Source organism: Phascolarctos cinereus, unplaced genomic scaffold (genome assembly GCF_003287225.1).
Source record: "Phascolarctos cinereus isolate Bilbo 61053 unplaced genomic scaffold, phaCin_HiC Scaffold_8;HRSCAF=390, whole genome shotgun sequence".
Taxonomy (NCBI): domain Eukaryota; kingdom Metazoa; phylum Chordata; class Mammalia; order Diprotodontia; family Phascolarctidae; genus Phascolarctos; species Phascolarctos cinereus.
This window is the reverse complement of record NW_027556291.1, coordinates 66,855,472-66,880,579: the sequence shown is the minus strand read 5'-3', so window position 1 is coordinate 66,880,579 and position 25,108 is coordinate 66,855,472. Positions and strand designations below refer to the sequence as shown.

At 44.9% G+C, this 25,108-nt stretch overlaps 2 pseudogenes across 1 annotated transcript; one reads left to right on the top strand and one right to left on the bottom strand.

Moving 5' to 3' along the window:
* Positions 1–2,288: 2,288 nt before the first annotated feature.
* Positions 2,289–7,014, top strand: LOC110204280 (fizzy-related protein homolog pseudogene; annotated as a pseudogene). The gene is made up of 4 exons (XR_013483640.1): positions 2,289–2,461; positions 3,602–3,684; positions 4,242–4,380; positions 4,731–7,014. The product of XR_013483640.1 is annotated as a fizzy-related protein homolog pseudogene (transcript).
* A 9,751-nt stretch (positions 7,015–16,765) lies between these two features.
* Positions 16,766–24,508, bottom strand: LOC110204279 (CD2 antigen cytoplasmic tail-binding protein 2-like; annotated as a pseudogene).
* Positions 24,509–25,108: the final 600 nt, after the last annotated feature.

Here is a 25,108-nt window from a genome sequence, read left to right as displayed (position 1 = left end):
AGACCTCTTCCCCCAGGTGATGAAGGCCTGCACCAAAGTGGCACCAATGTCAGAGGAGAGAAGGGGGCCCATTGCACAGATGGTGCCAAGGTGAAATGGACGGACCTTGGCAAGAGACTGTACATTGGGGAGAGGAGGCGAGAGATAGTGAGCGGTGGAGTAGGACACCTAGGTGGGGAGCCAGAAGGACTGGGAGGATAGTGTTACCCTCAACAGTAATAGGGGAGGTCAGAGGGAGCGAGGGAGGGCGTAGGGCAACCGGTTCCGTTTGGGGCATGTTGAGTTTGAGATGGCTATTGGATATCAGGTTCCAGATATCTGAAAGGCAGTTGGAGGTGGGAGATTGGAAGTTGGCCAAGGGGTTAGGATAGGACAGGCAGATTAGAGGATGATCAGCATAGGGCTGATAATTAAAGCCCTGAGTGCAGATGAGATCAGCAAGTGAGTGTTTGGAGAAGAGAAAGGGGCCAAGGATAGAACCCTCTGGGACACTCATACTTAGTGGATGTGGCCTGGAGGAGGATCCAGCAAAAGAGACTGGGAAGGAGTGGGCTGATAGGTAGGAGGAGAACCAGGAGGGAGTGGTGCCCCAAAACCCTGCAGAGAAGAGAGTCTCAAAGGGAAGGGGGTGACAGGCGGTATTAAAGGCTGCAGCAAGATTGAGGAGAATGACCAGAGAGAAAAGGCCATTGGACTGGAAATCAGGCACTGCTGTGAGTTGGATATCAAACTCCCCCCGATGTCTTCCCTTACAGAGGTTAGAAAGTGGACTCTCAGATCACTCTTTGTGCCTGTCACTCTGCCTGGTTTCAACTCCCCAGAATAAGATGCTGTCGCTTCCTGTTCCCCCTGCCCGCCCCCTCCCAAGTCCATTTGGTGTGTTCTTTCTGCCTCTAGATTGTAAGCCCCTTGAGGTCAGGGACTGTCTTTCTGTTTATTAATTGTATCTCAAGTACTTAGCACAGCGCGTGGCACATTGTAGCTGTTAAATAAATGTTTCTTGGATTGGGTATTAAGAAATCATGTGTAACTCTGGAGAGAGAAGTTTCTGTTGAGTGATGAGGTAAGAAGACAGACTGTGAGGGGTTAGGAAGTGAGTGAGAAGGGAGGAGGTGGAGTCCTCTCTCCTAGACAGCCTTCTCTAGGAGATTGGCCACAAAGCGCAGAAGAGATAGAGCGCGCCACAGTTGGGGGGACAGAAGGCTCAAGGGAGGTGCCTTTTCAGGATGGGGGAGACATGAACATGTGTGTGGGCAGTAGGGAAAGAGCTAGTGGAGAGGGAGAGATGGAAGGTGAGTGAGAGAGTGGGGATGCCAGAGGGGCGGTCTGTTGGAGGAGCCAGGATGGAAGGGGATCACTTAACAAGTAGCAGTGTTAGCCTTGGTAAGGGGTAAGGGCAGACCTTTCCACATGAGGCAGAGGTGATGGAGGAGAGAGTGGTGGAAGGCATCTGAGTGACACTCCAAAGATAAGGAAGAGTGGGAGGTGAGGGCGTTCACGGCAAATGGCCTCAATTCTATCTGGCAAATAGGAGTCCAAGGTCTCAGCTGAGACAGCAGGGGTGGGGTTGGGGGAGTGGGTAAGCACAGGGCACAGGGCACAAGGCACAGGGAGTTAGAGGAGGGATGAGAAGGTTTGGAAGAGCCAAGGTGGAGGAGACAGGGAGCGGGAATTGCTAAGGGAGGTAGAGTGGGATTGCTTAGAGGCAGTGAGGAAGCAGGGGAGGTGGTGTGACATAAATTGGTAGGGGACCCAGTCAGAGAACGGGTGTGTGATTGCTCCCCACCTTCCTTCTGCAACCCGTGTGGGGAGGAGTGAAGGCAGAGGATGGTGGGAGTGATCCAAGGCTGAGACTTGGCAAGGGCATCATCAGTGTATGTGATAAGAGGGCCAGCCATTCCATGGAGGAACAGTTGAACTGGTTCACCAAGGGGTAAAGATGAGAAGAGGAGAGCGTGGCTAGTGCAAGGGAGATGTCCTGGCAGAGACCTGAGAGGGATTGGATGTCACTGGAGGTTCGGACAAAGAACAGACTCTGCTAAGGGAAGGCAAGAGGGAGAGGTGGAAAACCGATAGACGTGGCTTTCCAAGTCTATTTTCCAGTCAGATAAGGGGATTTCAGCATTTCTTGTATGTGGAGGTGCACTTGTGGGTGACGGCAGGATCCAGGTCATGACCATCTTTGTGTGTGGCTGAGGTGGGATGGAGGAGGAGCCCTTGGCCATCCTCCCCAGGTCCAGAGGTATTTCCTCTCCCACCTCGGTCCTTGGCCCTCCTCAGTCCAGGCCCCAAAGCAAAGTTCTCTCGGATATTGATGAAAATCTGTCTCCTCTACAGAGCCACATCTGCAGTAAGAGCATCAGTGCCCCGCAACTAGCTGTCTGCTCATCTTGTGGTTCTTCTACCCTTGACTGAGATCCTGCCGGATGGACCTTGGCAATTCTGGCCCCACGGAGATCAGGTAAGGCACCTCCTCCCACATCCAGGCCCCAAAGCTAAAGTGGCTTTGCTGCTAACAACAGAAAGTGAGCCCCTCCACAGACCCACGTCTGCTGGGAGAACCCAGGTGGCATGTGAGTGTCTGTCTTTATTTATTTTAGATTTTTTAAAATTTATTTTAAATTATCAACAATCACTTCTGTAAGCTTTTGAATTTTAAATTTTTCTCCCCCTCCCTTCCCACCTCCCTCCCCAAGACGGTACGCAATCTGATACAGGCATATATATATATATATATATATATATATATATATATATATATATATATATATATATATATATATATATATTCCTATCAAACGTATTTTCACATTAGTGATGTTGTAAGTAAGAGTTAGATCCAATGGGAGGAACCACCAGATAGAGGAAACAAAACACAACAGAAGAAAAAAAATAGCAAATAGCGCGCTTTGATCTGCATTCAGACTCTATAGTTCTTTCTTCTTTGTGGATAGCATTTTCCATCACGAGGCCTTTGGAGATGTCTTAGATCCTTGTATTGCTGAGAAGGGTTAAGTTAACAATACTAGTCATAGCAGTACAATGTTCTCCTGGTTCTCCTCACTTCACTCACCATCAGTCTTTCCAGGATTTTCTGAAATCCGCCTGCTCATCATTTCTTATAGCACAATGGTATTCCACTACATTTATATACCACAGCTTGTTCAGCCATTCCCCAGCTGATGGGGATGACCAATTCTTTGCCACCACAAAAAGAGCTGCTTTAAATATTTTTGTATATGTGGGTCGTTTTCCCATCTGTATGATCTCTTTGGGATATAGCCCTCTTAGAAGTGCTATTGCTGGGGCAAAGGGTATGCACATTTTTATAGCCCTTTGGGCACAGTTCCAAATTGCTCTCCAGAATGGTTGGATCATTTCACAACTCCACCGACAATGCATTAGTGTTCCAATCTCCCCACATCTTCTCCACCATTTACCATTTTCCTGTTTTGTCGTGTTGGCCAATCTGATAGGTGTGATGTGGTACCTCAGAGTTGTTTTGATTTGCATTTCTCCAATCAATAGTGATTTAGAGCATTTTTTCATATGACTATAGATGGCTTTGATTTTGAGTGCCTGTCTTTATCCATCTTTCCAGTCTTCTGCCCTGGCCTGCGAGGATCCCCTGATACTTCTCCTCCCAGACTGACCTTGGCCTTTTTCTGCCCAGACTGACATCGAGTAAGGAGCTTCCACCCAGACTTTGGCCCCACCCCCAGTCCCCCCGGGGCTGAGGCAGCCCTGCCTCTCAGAGTGACCTTGGCCATCCACCCCCCAGACCTAGGTCCCCAATGAATGCTGTCTCTTCTCAGAATGAGCTCAGGCTTTACAGATCCTCATGGATCAGGGGCCTGAGCCTCAGGCCGCTCTGCATGCCCTAGAGATTAGGAACACCTCTCTTCCCAGGTTGGCCTTGGCCATTATCCCTTAAGGTGGCTCCTCCCAAACCAATGGAGGCCATCTGCCCTCCCAGGTGCAGGCCCTGAGTCTGAACCGGCACCTGCCCTCATTGTCTCCTGACTGAGATCCTGAGAGGCATCTCTTCCCAAACTGACCTTGGTCCTTGGCCCTCTTGGGTCTATGCTCTGAGTCTAAGGCTGTACTGCCCTGGCATTATCCCTTGATGAGATTCAGAAAGACCTCTCCTCCCAGAATGACCTTGGCCATCGGCCCTCACCCCACTTGAGCCCAACCTTCTCCCCTCCTGAGAAACCAAGAGACATCTATCTCTTTCCCAGACCCCAGTCTGAAGTGAGAAGGACAGTCGCCTGTGGGTTCTCATCTGCCATCCTTGCAGTCTTTGGCCCCGGACCAAGATCCCAAAGGTGTCTTCTTCTTCAAGGTGGACCTTGACCATTCTCCTCAGACCGAGATCTGGTAAGTTGTTTCCCCTGAGATGGCTCTTGTTTTTCAACCCTCGGTGATCTAGGCCCAGAATCCAAGTCAGCCCCCAACACCCCTTTGTCCCTGATGGAAGTGCATAGCAGATTCTCCTCCCAGACTGACTTTGGCCATCAATCAGCCAATCAGTCTGTCAATCCACAAACATTTACTAAGAATGTCCTATGTGCCAGGCACCGTGCTAAGCAGTCAGGGTTACCAAAGGAGGCAAAAGAGTCCCTGCTCTCAAGGCCCTCAGTCCCAAGCCACTTCAGCCCTGCCTCCTCCCCCTACCTAGATGGCAAAAGGTGTTGCCTGCCATTACTGACCTTGGTCATTCTCCCCAGGGCCCAAGATTCCAGAATTCCCTGGGTCTCATTGACCATCTTCTCCACCTACCAAGATCAAGAAAGGCATCTCCTCTCAGACTTTTCCTTGGCACTTGCCTGCCCCCGACCCCCTGTGGAACCAGGCCCTAAGCTCCTGGGCCACCCAATCCTGTATCTCCCACCCCCACGCCCACCCCCACTGCTGTCCCAGGAAGGCATCTCCACCACTGACTGACATCCAAAGTGGCTCTGTGTGAGTGTCCGTCTATCCATCTGTCCGTCCAAGTGGCTGTCTGCCTGGCCCTCTGCAGGCTGCTCTCACTAGCCCGGGCCAGCATCGGGGGCTAGTCCTGTGCCTGACCTGACTTTACTAAAGGCTGTGTCCTGGCCTGTTCCAGCCCAGGCTGAGGCCCCAGGAGATCCCAGGAGAGCCGACTGTCTGTCTTCTGGGGAGCCGAGATGAGCTGGATTCAAACATCATACAGTTCTCCAGCGCCCTCTCCCAGCCAGCCTGGAGACCGCTTCATCCCCTCCAGATCTGGAGCCAACTGGAGCCTGAATTTCCATAGAGCAGAAGACCCTGAGAAACCACTGAGGCAGAAGCGGAAATCCAGATGGGCCACCTCGGACAACAGCAAAGGTGCCCTAACCTACTCTGCCTTATTGAGGAACGAGCTGCTAGGAGCTGGCATCGAGAGAGTCCAGGATCTGAAGAGAACAGGGCAAAGCCTGCTCCAGTCTTGCCCCACAGAGAAGAAGAACCTCTTTGTGTATTCCCCTAGCCCTACATGCTGCAGACCTGATGTGGGGAGTGAAGCCTCTCCATATAGCTTGTCCTCCATCAGCAACCAAAGCCAGACCTTACTCAGGTCACCGCAGCAACCCCTAAGAAAAATCCCCTCGAAGCCTTTCAAAATCCTCCAGGCCCCGGGCTTCCGGAATAACTCCTGCCTGAACCTACTAGACTGGTCTTCCCTCAATGTCATCTCTGTGGGCCTGGGCGTGTGTGCCTTCCTGTGGAATGCTGCTACATGCCAGGTGACCAGGCTGTGTGACCTGGCTGGGGAGGGAGATTCTGTGACCTCCGTGTGCTGGTCCAGCCAGGGGAATTTGCTAGCAGTCGGCACGCACAGAGGTCATGTGCAGATCTGGGATGTGGCCACAGAGAAGAGAGTGTCTGTGCTGTACGGGCACAGATCCCGAGTCGGTGTGCTGGCCTGGAATGCGGACCAGATTTCTTCTGGGAGCCGAGACAAGATGATCATCCAGAGAGACTTCCGCGCCCCGTCCACGCAGTCTGAGCGCCGGCTTCAAGGCCACAGCCATGAGGTGTGTGGGCTCAAGTGGTCCACCAGTGGCCGGCTGCTGGCCTCAAGTGGAAACGACAATACCGTTCTGCTCTGGGACCACGCCAGTCTGAAGCCTGTCCAGCGGTACACCAACCACAGGGCGGCCGTGAAGGCCATCGCGTGGTCTCCCCACCAGCACGGCCTGTTGGCATCTGGTGGCGGGACGGCCGACTGCAGCATCCATTTCTGGAATACGCTGACGGAGCAGACCCTGCAGAGGATCCATACGGGTTCTCAGGTGTGCAACCTGGCCTGGTCCAAACACAGCAATGAGCTGATCAGCACCCATGGCTACTCAGAAAACCACATGGCCATCTGGAAATACCCCTCCCTGACACAAGTAGCCAAACTCACGGGCCACACCGACCGAGTTTTGTATCTCACCTTGTCTCCTGATGGACAGGTCATAGCTACAGGCGCAGCAGATGAGACTGTGAGACTTTGGAATATTTCTGCCGACACCCGTCCATCAAGGCCACCTGCATCTGTCCTCGACCTCTTCGGTCACATCCGGTAACTGCTCAAGCCCGCGCTCCAGGACCACCCTATGCCATTCCAGGGAAACCCCACTGACTCTGAGCAACATGCATGGAAGGAACCCCAACGACCAGCTGGCAAAAGGGGAAAAAGGGGTGGTGGACCTGGAGAAACCTCCTTTCAAAGTCATTGTTCTTTACCGGACTGTGGACGTTGTTGAATGATATTTGGGGAGAGCACGAGCTGGGGGTGGGGGGGTGGCACCATGCAGAATTTATGAGTCCGTTCTTCACAGAGGGCAAGCAGAAGAAAGAGAACCAAACTGGGGCAGGGGTCTCCATTTCACACACTGGGCCCAACTTGCTGTGGCCAGAACCAGAGAAACCTGAGAAGAAGCTTCCCTCTTCTGCTTGATCGTCTCTGGGAAGAGACAGACAGCTAGCTTCTTTTTTGTGATTCTTATTGTCTGAGGAGGGAATGGCTGTGAAAGTTGGGGGAGGGTATGGGGTTGGGGGGGGGTGTAGGCTGCAGGTGACCTTAGACTCGGGGCTGCCTGAGCTCCTCCATTCAGGTGGACTCCCCTGGAAGCTGAGGCCCGCTGGGGCCAACCTTTTCCCATGTGTGAACCAGGAGGGGATCAGGAACTGTGACCCCTCAGATGGATGACACTCGGCACCTAAACTGGCTAGGGTTTTGGCAGCCAGAGGATTTCATCACAGCTGGAGTAAAATGCATCTGTAAGGAAACATTGAGAATGGAGCCCCCTTCCAGGCTTACCTCTAGGCATCTCTGATCCTTATGGGGAGGAGGGGCGGTTCTAGCCTGACTGGCCAAGGAATGCTTGCTCTACCCTGGCTCCAGAGAGGGCTGGAGCTGCTGCCCCTTGGTTCAGAACAGCCGGTGGAGGGGTGGAGGTCACGAGAGGAAAGGTGGGCAGGAGCATTGTTTGTTTATATTTTTATTAAGGGATGAGGAAGTGTTGGGTTGGATTTTCTACCAAAGCCAAGAAGTTATTTCAAAATGTCCTTCTGGGTGGTAAAAGAAAGATGGTATCACTCTCAGGAATCTGGCCAGCAGCTTTTTAGAAAAAAACAAATTTCTTTTGAATCGACCAGAGCCTCTGGGGGGAAAAAAGGCATTTTTGTTTGTTTGTTTTCAGAGTGGTCAGGCCTAGCAGTTCCTGTGTGATGATCAAGGGGAGAGGGTTCCCCTTAAGGGGGAGGGGGTGGGCTGTGAATGATGTTTGAACATCCCCAGCTCTAGTTAGCATGTGTTCCTTAGGGCCTAGAGCAGCCAGCTAGAAGGCAGGAGCCAGCCCTGAGGGGGGAGAAAAAGCATACATTTTGCCACCAGGCAAAGAGTTTCCTCAGCTCTTGAGCTTTTGAACTAGCCCCCAAGGGTTGAGGTTACTGGGCCTTGTCCTCTCACATCTCCCCTTGTAGCCTAGTCTGCTCTGGGCTAAGTAGAGAATATTTGAGGTACAGGTGAGAATGCCTTAGATTTTGTCTGAAATTATTTCCTTAGCCCTGTGCCTTTCCTTGGGCCCTCCCGTGTGTTTCTGTATGTATTTGCTGGGGGCAAGTTTGTTGGTTTAAATTATGGAAAATCCACCCCTGGTTTCAAACAAACAAATAATCTGCCTCAGCAAAGCAGGAGGAGGACATGAAGGGGGCCTACCCAGCCGCGTCTCCAGAGGAACACAAAGGTTTTTCAGGCGACGTGATTAAGGAGTGTGCACATTATTTTTTGAAAAAGTATTACTTCCAAAAACGATTTGTGTTGGTTCTCAAAAAGAGAATTGCCTCCCACAGCCTGGAGGAGGCAGAAAGGAGAGCATCCTCCTGGTGGAATGTGTCTCTTACCAGCCCCTTACCATAGGCCACTTTTCTAGTCCTGACCAGCCTTGGGATGGGCCTCTGAACCCTGGGAGGACTGTTCCCAGCCCTGTGATGGTGGGGGAATGTATCTGAATGCCCAGGGGTGCCGACCAGAAAGCCTTTGCTGGGGGAAAAATACATGTGTATCTGTATGTATAAGTCTACGTGTATACATATATATGTACATATATGTGTGTGTGTGTATATATATATGCAAGTATGCATAATGTATTTAACATTTTTTTTCTTTCATGAGAAAAACCAGTTCTTGCCTTGGGAGGCACATGGCAATTGGCTCACTAGTGTCTGCTGAATTCAACTTGTGAATGAGAAAATTTTTTAAAAAACCTTAATTTTTGTATTTTCCACATGTGACTGTGACATTGCTACATTGTGTAGTTTGAAGATAGTTTTGGAAAGTCTGGGGAATTTCCTTCCCTGAAGTTCATACAGGCCAGTCCCCAGAGGCTTGTGCCATATGTTGCATCTGAGGGAGGAGGGTATATATTGAGATAACAGGGCAAGATGTTCATGTAAACTGATGTAACTGGCATTAAACAGGTTGTAAGTTGAAAACTAAAGGTGTATTAGTGTGCCTTTCTTTCCCCAGCCCCTCCAACAATGAGTATTCATGTCTTTTGTCATTTATTTGTGAAAAATGGATGAATGATGGACAAAGCATGTCTTCAGTGCTTCCTTTGTACCAGGCACCAGAGATACAAAGAGAATGACTCTATTCTTACGTAGCTTCCATTCTAACTGGGGGAGAAAACACATTTAGGAGTGTTCAGGTATAGGGTAGATGGTAAGGCCCAGGGGTCCTCAGGTTGGGATGATAGATCAGATGGCTGTATTGGGGGGCTGAGCATAATGACAGGCCAGAGAGTAAGGTCCAGTGTGGTGGGGAACATAATTGAATGCCAGCTGGCCAAACTCTGTGGTCACACACCTTATCTGAAGGATTGTAGTGGGGTGGGATTTTCTGCTTGTCCAGGCACTGTGAGCAGCTGTTCCCAACTTGCAAGGTATGTGCTGGGGAGGGGGGGGGGGTCATGAGCTTTCTAGTCTGCCACTGTTGGTCAGGTAGGAGTGAGCCTCAGGGTTGTAATGGAGAAAGGACTCTGATTTTCCTCAGATGGGGTAGTGATAGAGGGTCATTTGTTAATTGAAAAAAGAAGTTCATTTTTCAAAAAGAAGCATGTACTGTCCACTTATATGATATGATACTATGATACACACTAGATATATAAATACCAGAAATGAAGATAGCCCCTGTCCTAATGGAGCTCCCATTCTAATGGGGGAAGACAAGGTGTAAAAGTTGGATTGAAAGAATTCATTTATAGCTCCAGTTCCTTGGTTTGGAAAAGTCCAGGAAGTGTTGTGCAGGCCTCTTTCCAGGAAGATATGAGCAAAACACATACATCGGAGGTCAGAGTACTAGAAGCAGAATACAGATTTCAGAGGGAGGGGGATGAGGATAGCTGGGGTGCAGGCAGCATGTTTTAGGAATGGTAGAGTAGTGGCTATCCCCACTTATTTCTCCGATGCCCACAAACACACCCACGTTTCTCCATCTCTAAGAAAAAAGAAGCCCTCACTTCATCCTCCTTTCTACCTACCTATCATATCATTATCTCTCTTCCCCTTCTCAGACAAGTTACTTGGTGATGGCCTGGCCACTCTTTTTCCAACCTACTGCAATCTGCCTTCTGACCTCATCAGTAAACTTTGAAACTGCCCCATTCAGGGTTACTAGTGATCTTTTAATTGCCAAATCTAATAGCCTTTTCGCAATTCTCATGCTTCTTGGCCTGTCTAGCATCCGACACTTGATTACCTTCTCCTCCTCGATATCCTCTTCTCTCTTGGTTTTAATGGTACTTCTCTTTCCTGGCTCTCCTCTTACCAAGGAAAGCTGCTTTATTCAGTGCTGAAGTCAAATCTCCCTTTAAACACTTACTATTTCTGTGATCTCAAGGAATTGCTCAATCACTCTGTGCCTCAGTTTCCTCATCCATAACAGGAGAGGATTGCACTTAGTGCCCTGTGAGGCCCCTTTGAGCTATAAACCTCTGATCCCTGTTCTCTCTTGGCTCTCCTCCTGCCTGTCTGACTATTCCTTCTCAGTTTCTCGCTGGATCTTGTTCATGAGAGAAAAGACCTGAACCTAAAACAGCTGTAAAAAGAAATTTATTAGGTCATTTAATAGAGGCTTTGGAAGGTTTACATTAGAGAGGATTTAGACAAAGGTGCCCGCACGTGCACAGGTAAGCAACTTAAAAAACTTACCATCTTCCTCTCCTTCCCATTTTGTTGGTCAGTCATTTTAGTTGTGTCCAACTCTTTGTGACCCCATTTAGGATTTTCTTGGTAAAGCTACTGAAGTAGTTTGCCATTTCCTTCTCCAGCTCATTTTACATATGAGGAAACTGAGGCAAACAGGCTTAAGTGACTTGCCCAGGGTCATACAACTACTAAGTGTCTGAGCCCAGATTTGAACTCAGGAAGATGAGTCTTCCTGACTCCAGGCCTGGCCCTCTATCCACTGCACCACCACAATAGAATGACTGTATTCTTACGTAGCTCCCATTCTAACTGGGGAAGAAAATGCATTTAGGAGTTTTCAGGTATAGGGTAGATGGTAAGACCCAGGGGTCCTCAGGTTACAATGATAATCAGATGGCAATAGGGCTGAATGCTTGTATGGTGAGTTGGCTTTCCTGTAGTGACTGCTCACCTCCCACCTTTTTTGGATATGTCACCAAGTGGCTGGTAGATAAGCTTTTGACAGAAAAAAAAAGTATTGTGTTTAATTGCTTTGTATTGGAACCTAGTAATGAGACCTTCATTGTTTTTCTGGGTGTAATGTAAAAACTTAGTGTTGTTTTGGTTTGCATTTCCCTTATCCTTTCTAATTTAGAGCATTCTTCCATGCGGTTAATAATTAGCAAATTTTCTTTTTAGAAATGTTTCTTCATATTCCTTGACAATTCGTCTTGTGGAGAACAGCTCTTGGTCTCATGTATTTATGTTCATTCCCTTTCTACCCTTCCTGTTCTGCTGCACAGCCATCTCCAGGAGTGTAGAACCTGAGGCTTGGAGGCCTCCCTTAACAAATCTCCTTAAGGAATTTGTTTTGTGAAGTTTGGATTCAGTCAAAAGGCTGCACTTGAGGACCTAGAGGGCAACATGTGGCCTTGAGGCCGCGACACCATTAAATCCTATTTGCCTTCTTTGTCCATGTAAGAGTTGACCATCTCAGTTCTTAGACCCATAGGATTTGTAGTCTGCTCAGACAAACTCTGTGATATGCTTTCCCCGTGGCAATTCACTCATCAGCTCACACAGGCTACCAACTCACCCTAGTCAAACCCTTAGAAAAAATTGTTGCTGCCTGTTTTCCCCATTTCCTCTCCTCTTACTTCTCAGTCCTTTACAACATTTTCTGACCTAGCATCCATCTGAGGCTGCTGTCTTCAAAGTTGCCAATGACCTCTTCCTGTCTGATGACCTTTCTCTCCATGTTCACCCTTATTGACCTCCTTTCAGTATTTGCTATTGTTGTTCACCCCGTGCTGATACTCTCTACTTTCTGGGGTTTTCTGACATCGCTCTCTCTCTTGGTTCTCCTTGTACCTCTTTGAATGTTCCTTCTCAGTCTCCTTTTCTGAATCTTAGACTGCCCTGTGCTCTCCTCTTTCTGTAGTCTCTTTCTCAGTGACCTAGGTTCAGTTATCTTCTCTATGTAGTTAATTGCCATATCCCTTCTGTTTCAGTCCTATACCACAAAATACCTGTTAGATGTTTCTAATTGGATGTCTTGTGAATATCTTAAACCCAACATATTCAAAAAAAAGAACTCATTATCCTTCCCCAAGTCCACCTGTCCTCCAAACTTCTCTCTTTTCATTTATTTATTTATTTATATGTTTATTTATTTATTTTTGGTTAGGCAATGGGGTTAAGTGACTTGCCCAGGGTCACACAGCTAGTAGGTGTTATGTGTCTGAGGCCAGATTTGAACTCAGGTCCTCCTGATTCCAGGGCTGGTGCTCTATCCACCGAGCCACCTAGCTGCCCCAAACTTCTCTCTTTTTACAGAGGATGCTTCCATCCTTTCTGCCACTCAGGTTTACAATCTCAAAGTCATCCTGGAGTTCTCAGTTGCCTCGTCTTATTTCTACCTTTACAATATGTTGTATACACAGGGGTATGATGGGGAATTGGCACTCTTTGTTTTTCATTCCAAGGTTCTTTAAAGCTACTTTGGGTGGAGGATTTTTTTTCTCTTTAAACCCATTGTCTTTATAGGGTGAATTCCCAGTTTTGGCAGGGCTCCAAGGCCTGCTCTTTAACTACTATGCCACACTGCCCTTGTTTTCCCACATCAGATTGGAAAGAGCATTAAGCTTGACTCAGAAGGTACCAGTCTGACCTCTGCCACTTCTCAGCTGAGTAGGGCCAGGGGTTCAAGGCAGTTACCTTGTTCCTAAATTTCTGTCAAGTTCCACATCTATGAAATGGCAGAACAGTAGTCAAGGAGAGGCATGATAAGAGTCTAGAGCAGGGCTTTCGCCCATGTGAGAGGAGATTAGGGGATGAATGAGAAGAGGTGCTGTGATGGTAGAAGTGATAAGTTTTGGTAACAGTAAATATGGGGGTTGAGGGAGAGAGCAGAATTGAGGATGGTTTAGAGGTTATGAACATTGGTGACTCAGAGGATGGTAGTGCCCTGGACAAAACTGAAGCATTTGGATGGAGGAGAAGGCTTAAGAGGAAGATGATGGATTCCATTTGGGATGTGTTAAATTTAAGATATCAATGGGCCATACAGGTGGAGATGTCCAATAGGGAGATAATGATGTGGGACTGGAGTTCAAGAGAAGATTCTGGTTTTGTATATAGATGTAGGAAACATCTCTGTACAAATTAGAGCTGTACTCATTAGAGTTGATGTAATCACACAGACTGGAGAGAGCAAACTCAAATACTCAAATGGATATTTGATTTCAGTGATTCAAGAATTCCCTCAAATGCCACAGATTGCCACCCACCCATGATTAAGCATCCTGTGTAACTCTTATCTATGTCCTCCTATCAGCTTGCCATAGGGGCTCCACCCAGTCTGCCTGACATCTTTCTCATCTTCTCTTGATATCAAGAAGGTACCAAGTGGGGCACTCTAGCCATCCACCTGTCTGTCATTCACCTCTCTTACCTTTTGGCCAGCCCATTTCCTCTTGTTGTCATACAAATCTTTGATGACATCCTAACTCTTGCTTTTTCTTCCTCATTTGTTCCTCTTTTGTTCCTCCTGCTCCACTTTTGGAGTTCCTATGTAGCAGTATGCTCACACCCACCATGTACCTTATCCATTGCCCTCTGTGATACTTACCATCTAGATGATAAAATGGTAAGTACAAAACTCCTTTAGAGAAGGCAGAAACTGGACTTTGGCTCACTCTACTCTGCATTGGCTGCTCTCCCTGGTTTCAACCTTATGGAATGAGATACCCCCTGGTTTCCCCCACGCACCTGTTTTCCTGCCTCCTTTTGTGTATTGTTTCCCCCCATTAGATTGTGAGCTCCTTGAGGGCAGGGATTATCTTTCTTTTATATTAATTGTATCCCCAGCACTTAGCACAGTGTCTGGTACATAGTAGGCATTTAATAAATGTTTATTGGATTGCAAATGTCTAATAGGCAGTTAAAGATGTGAGCTTGGAGGTCGGGAGAGAAGTTTGGGTTAGATAAATAGATCTAAGAATCATCTTCACAGAGGTGATATTTGAATTCATAGGAACCAATGAGATAACCAAGTGAAATAATCATTCAACACTTATTAAGTTCCTACTATGTGCCAGGCACTGTGCTATTCCCTGAGGATACAAAAAGAGGCAAAAGACAATCCCTGTCCTCAGGGAGGGAGACAACATGAAAACATATGTACAAACATGTTATCCACAGGAAAAATAGAAAATAATAGAGACAGAAGGTGCTCGAATTAAAGGGGGTTGCAAAAGGCTTCTTGTAGAAGATGAGATTTTGGTTGGGACTTGAAGGAATCCAAGGAAACCAGTCAGTGAAGATGAGGAGAGGAGTTCCAGGCATGTAGAAGAGCCACAGAGCTGAGAGATGGAGTGTCTTGTGTGTGGAACAGCAAAGAAACCAGTGTCATTGGATCAGAGGAGGGTAGACATAAGAAGACTACTAAATAGAGGATTTTGTAATTGATCCTGGAAGCAATAGGGAGCCACTGAAATTTGGATGGACTGGAGAAGAGAGCCTTGGGGCAGGAAGACCCACCAGTAGGCTCTTGCAATAGCCCAAGCATGAAGTGATGAGGGCCTGCACCGGGGTGGTGGCATTGTCAGAGGAGAGAGTGGGGCATATTCAAGAGAAGAGAGTATCAAGGAGAAGGAAGTGATACATAGTGTCAAAGGCTTCAGAGAGGTCAAGAAGAATAAGAGTTGAGAAAATTGAGAGAGCCAAAAAAGCAGAGTAGAGAAGCACTCAGCCAAACTCTCCCAAATTCCCCTCTAAACAAACTCTAAAATAACACCTCAAATCACATTCTGGAGTGGCAAAACCAACAAAAGCTTGAGTGAAACAATTTTCTAGCCAAAGACAACTTAGGAGGTTAGTAGGAAAGGTCTATCTCACCAGGGTGGTGTTTGGAGCCGGAGCCCAGCTCAGGCTGTACCACAGGGCCAACAATAGGTCTTGGAGGTGGCTGCACTGGTGGTAGCAGCAGCTCTGGGAACTCTAAGCCCACAGAGGGTGTGTGTTGGGGGGGGGGTAAAGACAATTCATTAGGAGATTGCAGGGGACACTTTGCTAGCACTGGGTTCAGGACCCTGTGGGATTGCCCATACGTAGTCCAGATCTTTATCCCAGGGCTAAAAGGAGTGAAAGCACTTGCATCTGCAGGGGAGCAGGGGCCATGGTTGTGGTTTCAGGCCAGAGAGCAGTGCTTCTGGTCACTCATAGGGGAGTAGGGACCCTTGTCTCAATTCCAAGACAGAGGGGAGCACTGGCAATTGGAGCTAAAGGAGAATGGGAGACCTGGTCATGGTCCTAGGGCCAGAAGGAGTGCTAGCAGTGGTGGCTACAGGGGAACAAGGTCCCTTCTTGGGTAAAGGCCAGAACAGAGGCCAGGAGGACAGTGACCATGCCTGTCCCTAGATCATACCACCTTGAAAGCACCAAAAACCTAGAGAACCTCAGATCTAGTTTCTAAAACAGCAGCAAGAAAGACCTGAAGCTTGGAATAATGCCCCTCCACCTAGAGAATGGAGCCTAACCTTAACATAAAGTTAAAAGTCAAGAAATAGGCTAGAAAAAAATGAGCAAACAACCAAGAAAAAAACAAAAAACAAAAAACCCCTGAACGTAGAAAGTTACTCTGATGACAGGGAAGATCAAGACACATACTCAGGAGAAGACAACACAGTCAAAACAGCTGCAGATACAAAGTTTGAAGAAAAATGTGAATTGGACACAGGATCCAAAAAGAATTCCTGGAAGAGCTCAAAAAGGATTTTATTTTATTTTTTTCCCTTGACAAAGCATCTTGAAGTGCTATAATAAGTCACATTTCTTAAGCACTTTAAGGTTTACAAAGTGCATTCCCCACAACAACCCTGAGAGGTAGGTAGTGTGATTATCCCCATTTTACGATAAGGAGAATGAGGCTCAGGGAAGAAACTAGAATTAGGCAGGTCCATAGACAGGCAGTTTGAGATTCAAACCCAGGTATCCTGACTCAAGCTCAGGCCTCCCTCATGGGATCTTTCAACACGGAACCAGATCCAGGCCCAGAGAGGAGGAAGTCATATATATATACATGCTCATGGTTCACACACTGGTCAGTAGCAAAGTCAGGCTAGAACCCCTGGGAGGACAGGGATCTTTCTGGACGGCCAGCCCTAGCAAGGATCATTCCATCCATTTCATGGGAGGTCTGATCTAGGGGAGTGGAGAAGTGAGGAGAAGGGAAGAGGAGAAGAGGGGAGGCCCAGCATGGACCAGGATATTGTGATTTAGGAACGAAGGCCCATTCTGGCCAGCCTGAGGCAGCAGCACTTCTCTAGGGTGGACAGCAAAGGGAACTCAGGCTGTTTGTGCAACTACGCCCTCTCCCTTTCCCCACATTGGACACCTCTTTTACAAAACTAGAGATTTTTATTGAGACAGGAAATGACGCCCCCTGCCAAGACTGGTACAATTTCCCCGCCCTCCCCGCCATCCCAACTAAGGTCCATATGAGCCCCACACTAAGCCCAGGGCCTCTTCCTGGAAGTGTTTGCCGTAGCCCTCTTCCTCTACCTGAAAAATAAAAACAAGTTCAGAAATAGAGACTGAAATCTAATGTTTGGAGTTGTAGAACTGGCCTTCAGGGGGATCCATCTTCTGGCAATAAACACCATCTGGGAAATAGCCTTCATCTGCCCAGGCCTGCATCTGGGCACTGGTGAAGGGCCCATAGAGTTCAGCATCATTTGTGTTTTCCCATTTATATTCCCACATCACATCAGCCAAGCAGCTGCTTCTCCTCCTTGGGCTAGGGTTGGGGTCTCCAGCTCCCCCTCCCCAACCTCTTTAGCAAACGTTTCCAGGACAGGACGACGTGCTGTGTCAGGCAGCCCTAGGGTGTGGCCCCCAGTGCTTTCAGCCTCACAGCAAGCCATTCCCTGGTCTCCTGGTACACTCCATGGTTACCCCGGGCAACCATCTGGTCAGCCAATCCTGAGAGCCGGTCTAATCGTTGTGGGGAATTTGGTCACTGGGGTCCTTCATTACCCTTCTGAGCACCTAGATGCCTCAGTGCCCCAGCAACTGTGTCCCCCAGCAACAGCATCTTCAAGAGACCCTCTAGGAGGGCCTGAGGGCCCAGTGGAGTCTGGCCAGGGCTGTCATCCTCTGAATCTGAGGCAGGGGCCTGGCCTGGAGGGCACTCCCAGATCTTCACCCAGTCAATGTTGTCTAGCCAGCTGTCCTGAATCTGGGCTTCCTGGTGCAGAAAAGTTGCCATCTGAATCAAAATAGCCCTCTTCCATCTCCTCCTGCAGGTTGAAGGGTGTGACATGAACACCACCCTCACTTGGGAGTGTGGCCGCCTCCTGATCTTCAACATCTTCTGAAGCTAGGATGACATACTTGCTAGAAACATCTTCATCATCATTTTTTGTGTGTGTGTGCTTCCCTTCTAATCTTGGTTGCATTGGCTTTATTTTCCTTTTCTTTTTTTCTTTTCTTTTTCTTTTTTTTAATTAATTTATTTTGATTTATCAACAATCACTTCCATATGCTTTTGAGTTGAAAATTTTTCTCCCCATTCCTCCCCCCAACCCTCCCCAAGATGGCGCACAATCTGATATAGGCTTTACATTTACATAACCACTAAACATATTTTCACATTAGTGAAGTTGTAAGTAAAAATTAAAACCAATAGGGGGAACCATCAGAAAGATGAAACAAAACTCAACAGAAGGTAAAAATAAGTGATAGCGATTCGACTTCCATAGTTCTTTCTTTGGATGTGGACAGCATTTTCCATCCCGAGGCCTCTGGAGATGTCTTTGATCCTCGTAATGCTGAGAAGGGTTCAGTTTCACAATCTTAGTCATTGCATAATGTGGCTGTTATTGTGTACAAAGTCCTCTTGGTTCTGCTCACTTCACTCAGCATCAGACCATGTAAGTTTTTCCAGGTTTTTCTGAAGTCAGCCTGTTCATCATTTCTTAGAGCACAATAGTATTCCATTACATTCATATACCACAACTTGCTCAGCCATTCCCCAATTGATGGGCATCCTCTCAATTTCCAATTCTTTGCCACCACAAAAAGAGCTGCTATGAATATTTTTGTACATGTGGGTCCTTTTCCCATTTTTTGATCTCTTTGGGATATAGCCCTAGAAGTGCTATTGCTGGATCAAAGGGTATGCACATTTTTGTAGCCCTTTGGGCATAGTTCCAAATTGTTCTCCAAAATGGTTGGATCATTTCACAACTCCACCAACAATGTATTAGTGTTCCAATTTTCCCACATCTTCTCCAACATTTATCATTTTCCTGTTTTGTCATGTTGGCCAATCTGATAGGTGTGATGTGGTACCTCAGAGTTGTTTTGATTTGCATTTCTCTAATCAATAATGATTTAGAGCATTTTTTCATATGACTATAGATGGCTTTAATTTCTTCATCTGAGAACTGTCTGTTCATATCCTTTGACCATTTATCAATTGGGGAATGGCTTGTGTTCTTATAAATTTGTCTTAATTCTCTATTATTTTAGAAATGAGGCCTTTATCAGAGAGACTGGTTGTAAAAATTCTTTCCCAATTTTCTACCTTCCTTCTAATCTTAGTTGCATTGGCTTTGTTTGTGCAAAAACTTTTCAATTTAATGTAATCAAAATTATCCATTTTGCTTTTCATAATGTTCTCTATCTCCTGTTTGGTCATGAATTCTTCTGTTCTCCATAGATCTGATAGGTAAACTATTCCTTGTTCTCCCAGTTTACTTATGGTATCAGCCTTTATATCTAAGTCATGAACCCATTTTGACTTTATTTTGGTATATGGTGTGAGATTTGGGTCTATGCCTAGTTTCTGCCATACTCTTTTCCAGTTTTCCCAGCAGTTTTTTTCAAAGAGTGGGTTCTTATCCCAGAAGCTGGGGTCTTTGGGTTTATCAAATAATAGATTACTATAGTCATTGACTACTGTGTCTTGCATATTTAACCTATTCCACTGATCCACCTCCCTATTTCTTAGCCAGTACCAAGCAGTTTTGATGATTGCTGCTTTATAATACAATTTAAGATCTGGAATTGCTAGGCCACCTTCCCCTGCATTTCTTTTCATTAGTTCCTTTGATATTCTGGACCTTTTTTTTTCCAAATGAATCTTGTTATTATTTTTTCTAACTCTATAAAATAATTTTTGGTAGTTTGATTGGTATGGCACTGAATAAGTAAATTAGCTTAGGTAGGATTGTCATTTTTATTATATTAGCTCGGCCTACCCATGAGCAACTGATGTTTTTCCAATTATTTAGATCTGATTTTATTTGTGTGAAAAGTGTTTTGTAATTGTGTTCATAGAGTTCCTGGGTTTTTTCGGAGGTAGACTCCTAAATATTTTATAATGTCTACAGTAAGTTTAAATGGGATTTCTCTTTCTATCTCTTGCTGTTGGGCTTTGTTGGTAATATATAGAAATGCTGATGATTTATGTGGGTTTATTTTATAGCCTGCAACTTTGCTAAAGTTGTTTATTATTTCAAGTAGTTTTTTACTTGATTCTCTAGGATTCTCTAAGTATATCATCATGTCATCTGCAAAGAGTGATAGCTTTGTTTCTTCTTTGCCTATTCTAATGCCTTCAATTTCTTTTTCTTCTCTTATTGCTAAAGCTAAGGTTTCCAGTACAATATTGAATAACAGTGGTGATAATGGACATCCTTGTTTCACCCCGATCTTATTGGAAATGCTTCTAGCCTGTCCCCATTACATATAATGCTTGCTGAAGGTTTTAGATAATGCTATTTATTATTTTAAGGAAGACTCCATTTATACCTATGCTTTCTAGTGTTTTTAATAGGAATGGGTGTTGTATTTTATCAAAAGCTTTTTCTGCATCTATTGAGATGATCATGTGGTTTCTGTTGGTTTTGTTGTTGATATGCTCAATGATGCTGATAGTTTTCCTAATATTGAACCAACCCTGCATTCCTGGTATAAATCCTACCTGGTCATAGTGTATTATTCTTGTGATAAGTTGCTGCAATCTACTTGCTAGTATTTTGTTTAAAATTTTTGCATCTATATTCATTAGAGAAATTGGTCTATAATTTTCTTTCTCTTTTTGACTCTTCCTGGTTTAGGTATCAACACCATATTTGTATCATAAAAATAATTGGGTAAGACTCCTTCTTCACCTATTTTCCCAAATAGTCTATATAGTATTGGAATTAATTGTTCTTTAAATGTTTGATAGAATTCGCATGTAAATCCATCTGGCCCTGGAGATTTTTTCCTAGGGAGTTCATCAATGGCTTGTTCAATTTCTTTTTCTGAGATGGGGTTATTTAAGTATTTTACTTCCTCTTCGGTTAATCTGGGCAATTTATATTTTTGTAAATATGTATCCATTTCACTAAGATTGTCAAATTTGTTGGCATATAGTTGGGCAAAATAATTCCTAATTATTGTTTTAATTTCCTCTTCCTTGGTGGTAGCTTCACCCTTTTCATTCTTGATACTAGTAATTTGGTTTTCTTCTTTCTTTTTTTAATTAAATTAACCAAAGGCTTATCTATTTTATTGGTTTTTTCATAAAACCAGCTCTTAGTTTTATTTATTAGTTCAATAGTTTTCTTAATTTCAATTTTATTAATTTTTCCTTTGGTTTTCAATATTTCTAATTTGGTGTTTAGTTGAGGATTTTTAATTTGTTCTTTTTCTAGTTTTTTTAGTTGTATGCCCAATTCATTAATCTCCTCTTTTTCTATTTTATTTCTGTAAGCATTTAGAGATATAAAACTTCCCCTAAGAACTGCTTTCGCTGCATCCCATAGGTTTTGGTATGTTGTCTCATTATTGTCATTCTCTTGAATGAAATTATTGATTGTTTCTATGATTTGTTGTTTGACCCAATCATTTTTTAGGATTAGATTATTTAGTTTCCAATTATTTTTTAGTCTATCTTTCCATGGCCCTTTATTACATATAATTTTTATTGCATCATGATCTGAAAAGGATGCATTTAATATTTCTGCCTTTCTGCATTGGATTGTGAGGTTTTTATGCCCTAGTACATGGTCAATTTTTGTGTATGTGCCATGTACTGCAGAAAAAAAGTATATTCCTTTCTATCCCCATTCAGTTTTCTCCAGAGGTCTATCATACCTAACTTTTCTAATGTTCTATTCACCTCCTTAACTTCTTTCTTGTTTATTTTGTGGTTAGACTTATCTAGTGCAGAGGGGGAGGTTCAGGTCCCCCACTAGTATAGTTTTGCTGTCTATTTCTTCCTGTAACTCCCTGAACTTCTCCTGTAAGAATTTGGATGCTATACCATTTGGTGCATATATGTTTAGTAATGATATTACTTCATTGTCTATGGTGCCTTTTAGCAGGATGTAGTTTCCTTCCTTATCTCTTTTGATTAGATCTATTTTTGCTTTTGCTTTGTCTGAGATCAGGATTGCTACCCCTGCTTTTTTACTTCAGCTGACGCATAATATATTCTGCTCCAGCCTTTTACCTTTACCCTGTATGTGTCACTCTTTTTCAAATGTGTTTCCTGTAAACAACATATTGTAGGATTATGGTTTTTAATCCATTCTGCAATCCGTTTCCGTTTTATGGGAGAGTTCATCCCATTCACATTCACAGTTATGATTACTATCTGTGTCTTTTTCTCCATCCTTTCCCCCATTTATGCTTTTCTTTCTCCTTTTTCCTTTCCCCCTTCACTAGTGTTTTGCTTTTGACCACTGCCTCCTTCAGTCCCTTCCCCCTTTTATTATCCCTTTCCCTTTTCTTCCCCTTTAGTCTTACTGCTGCTTCCCTCCCTTCTTCCCCCTCCCTTTTCTTTCCCCCTCCCTTTTCTTTCCCCTTTTCCCTCCTACTGCCTATAGGGCAAGTTAGATTTCTATACCTAACTGATTATATTATGCCCTTCTTGAGCCAAATCTGATGAGAGTAAGGTTCAAACAATGCTCCCCTCCCCTTCTTTCCCTCTGCTGTAATAGGATTTTGTGTCTTTTCCTGTAATGTAATTTACCCTTGTCTGCCTCCTCCTTTCTCAGTACATTTTCTAAGATCAGATTGATCCACTTATTTGGATCCATTTAACCCACTTGATTAGATTTTTTTTTATCATTACATCAAAGTCAACTAATATCCACCCTCTTTATGTATACTCCTTTAACAAGGTGTAATAACAATACAGTTCTCAAGGGTTGCAAGTCTCATATTCCCTTGTAGGGGTTTAAACAGCCCCCCATTAACAACATATTGTATCCTTCTGTCCCATTTACCTTTTTAAGTCCTTCTTGAGTCCTGTACTTGAAGATCAAATTTTTTGTTGAGCTCTGGTCTTTTTATCAGGAAAGTTTGGAAGTCTCCTATTTGTTGAATATCCACCTCCTCCCTTGAAAAATGATGCTCATTTTTGCTGGGTAATTGATCCTTGGCTGCATTCCAAGCTCCTTTGCCTTAGGAATATCATGTTCCATGCCCTGTGGTCTTTTACTGTAGAAGTTGCAAGGTCCTGTGTAATCCTGACTGTGGTTCCATGATATTTAAATTGTTTCTTTCTGGCTGCTTGCAGCACCTTCTCTTTCATCTGGTAATTTTGGAATTTTGCTATTATATTCCTTGGCGTTGTCAATTTGGGATCTCTTTCAGGTGGTGAGTGGATTCTTTCTATGGTTATTTTCCCTTCTGGTTCTAGGACTTCGGGCAGTTTTCCTTTATGATTTCCTGAAAGATACTGTCCAGGCTCTTTTTTTCATCATGATTTTCAGGTAGTCCAATAATTTTTAAATTGTCTCTCCTGAGTCGATTTTCCAGGTCGGTTGTTTTACTGATGAGGTATTTTACATTTTCATCTATTTTTTCATTTTTTTGTTTCTGTTTGATTCTTGCTCTCTCATAGAGACATTAGTTTCCATTTGTCCAATTCTAGTTTTTAACAGATTGTTTTCTTCTGTTAGTTTTTGTACTTCCTTCTTCAACTGGCCAATTGTTTTTTTTTATGGACTTGTTTTCTTCAGTGTACTCTTCTGTTAGTTTTTGTCCTTCCTTCTTCAATTGGCCAATTGTGTTTTTTAGGGACTTGTTTTCTTCAGTGTATTTTTTTTCCAATTGGCCAATTGTATTTTTGAAGGACTCTTCTACCTCTCTCATTTGACTATTAAAATCCTTCTTGAGCTCTTCTAAGAAGGCTTTTTGGGCTTCAGACCAGTTTATATTCCCTTTTGTTGTTGCAGATGTGGGTTTGTTGACAATGTTGTCCTCTTCAGAATTTCTGTCTTGATCTTCACTCTTCTCATAATATGAATCTATGGTACTTTCTTTTTACTCATGGTGTTTCTTTATTCCCTGGCCTTTAAAGAGATTGAGCTCTCCTGCTGGGGAACAGAGGGTACTGACCCAAGCTTCTTGTGTTGGGAGCCTAGGTCTTGGTCACTGGCTTTGCGTGCTGGGGCCTCTTATGCTAGGAATTGGAGGCTGTAGGTTTCTGGCAGCTTACCTCGTGTTGGGCTGGAATCAGCAAGGCTGGAACTTTCAGGCAATTCTAGGTTGCCTGCTTTTCCTTTCCTTTAGCTTTCTTCAGCTCCTTTTAGATGGGTGCTGCAGGTGTTTATCTGCCTGGGGCCCCTGCAGTGTTGTCTCCCTCGTTTCTGCTAATGCACTGGGAGATTCCTTTGCGGTGGAGTGCCGAGGCTCCTGGTGGTTTTCTGAGCTGGTTTCCACCGGTTCCCCCCCTCACTGAGGCACTCGGAGGTCCAGGTGTTGGTGTTTGCCTGCTCTACCACCTGGGCTTCAGGATTTCTTCACAATTGGAGGCTTCAGGGCTCCTACAGCTCACCTGGTGTTGGGTTGGAATCAGCAAGGCCAGGGCTTTAGGAAGCCTTTAGGTTGTTTTCTTCACCTCCTTTCAGATGAATGCTGCAGGGTACTTATCTGCCTGGGGCCCCTTGTAGTTCTGCCTCCCTTATTTTTGCTGAGGCACTGGGAGACCCGTTTGCTGGGCTGCTGCACTGCTGCTCCTGTCTTTCTTCTAGTTCAGTGTTCCAGGGTTTTTTTTCTGGGTGATATTTTCTGGGTTTTCAGAGGTTGACAGGGAGAGTGAGAGCGACTACCTTTTCACTCAGCCATCTTGGCTCCCAGAAGTGGAAGTCCCGCATCATCTTCTTCATCACTGTCCAAAGAATGTTTGCCTTTGAACCGGCTCCCAGGGCCCCCTGCTCCTGTCACAGGATCCACCAGCTTCTTTTTGGGGAGATCCTCTCCATTCTCTTCAATTCCCACATTCTGGAAGGTGACTCTCTGCTTGGGCATGGTGGGACTTGCAGGACAAGATCGGTCCTTCCCAGGAGCTGGGGCTCTGGGGAGGGGAGAAGAGTCAAAAAGGATTTTAAAAATCCAGGAAGAGAGGTACAGGAAAACTTGGAAAAGAAATGAGAGTTATGCAAGAAAATCATGAAAAGAGAGTCACCAACTTGGTGAATGAGTCACAAAAAATACTGGAGAAAATAACATCTTAAAAACAGAATTGGCCATATGGTAAAAAGAGGTACAAAATGAAAAGGGTAGATTCTCTACCAATGAAGATGGAATTAAAGCAATTATTAGGAGTTATTTTGCCCAAGCGTATGTGAATAAATCTTACAATCTAAGTGAAATGGATGAATATTTACAAAAAATATAAAATGCCCAAAATAACAGAAGAAGAAATAGAATATTATAATAATAACTCCATCTTAGAAAAAGAAATTGAACAAGCCATCAATGAGCTCCCTAAGAAAAAAATCCTGAGAACAAGATGTATCCCTACTAAACATTTAAAGAACAATTAAATGGGGGAAGTAGAGCTAAGATGGTGGAGTTAAGGCAGAAACTCACCTGAGCTCTCCCCCAAACACCTCCAAATACCTTTAAGTAATGACTT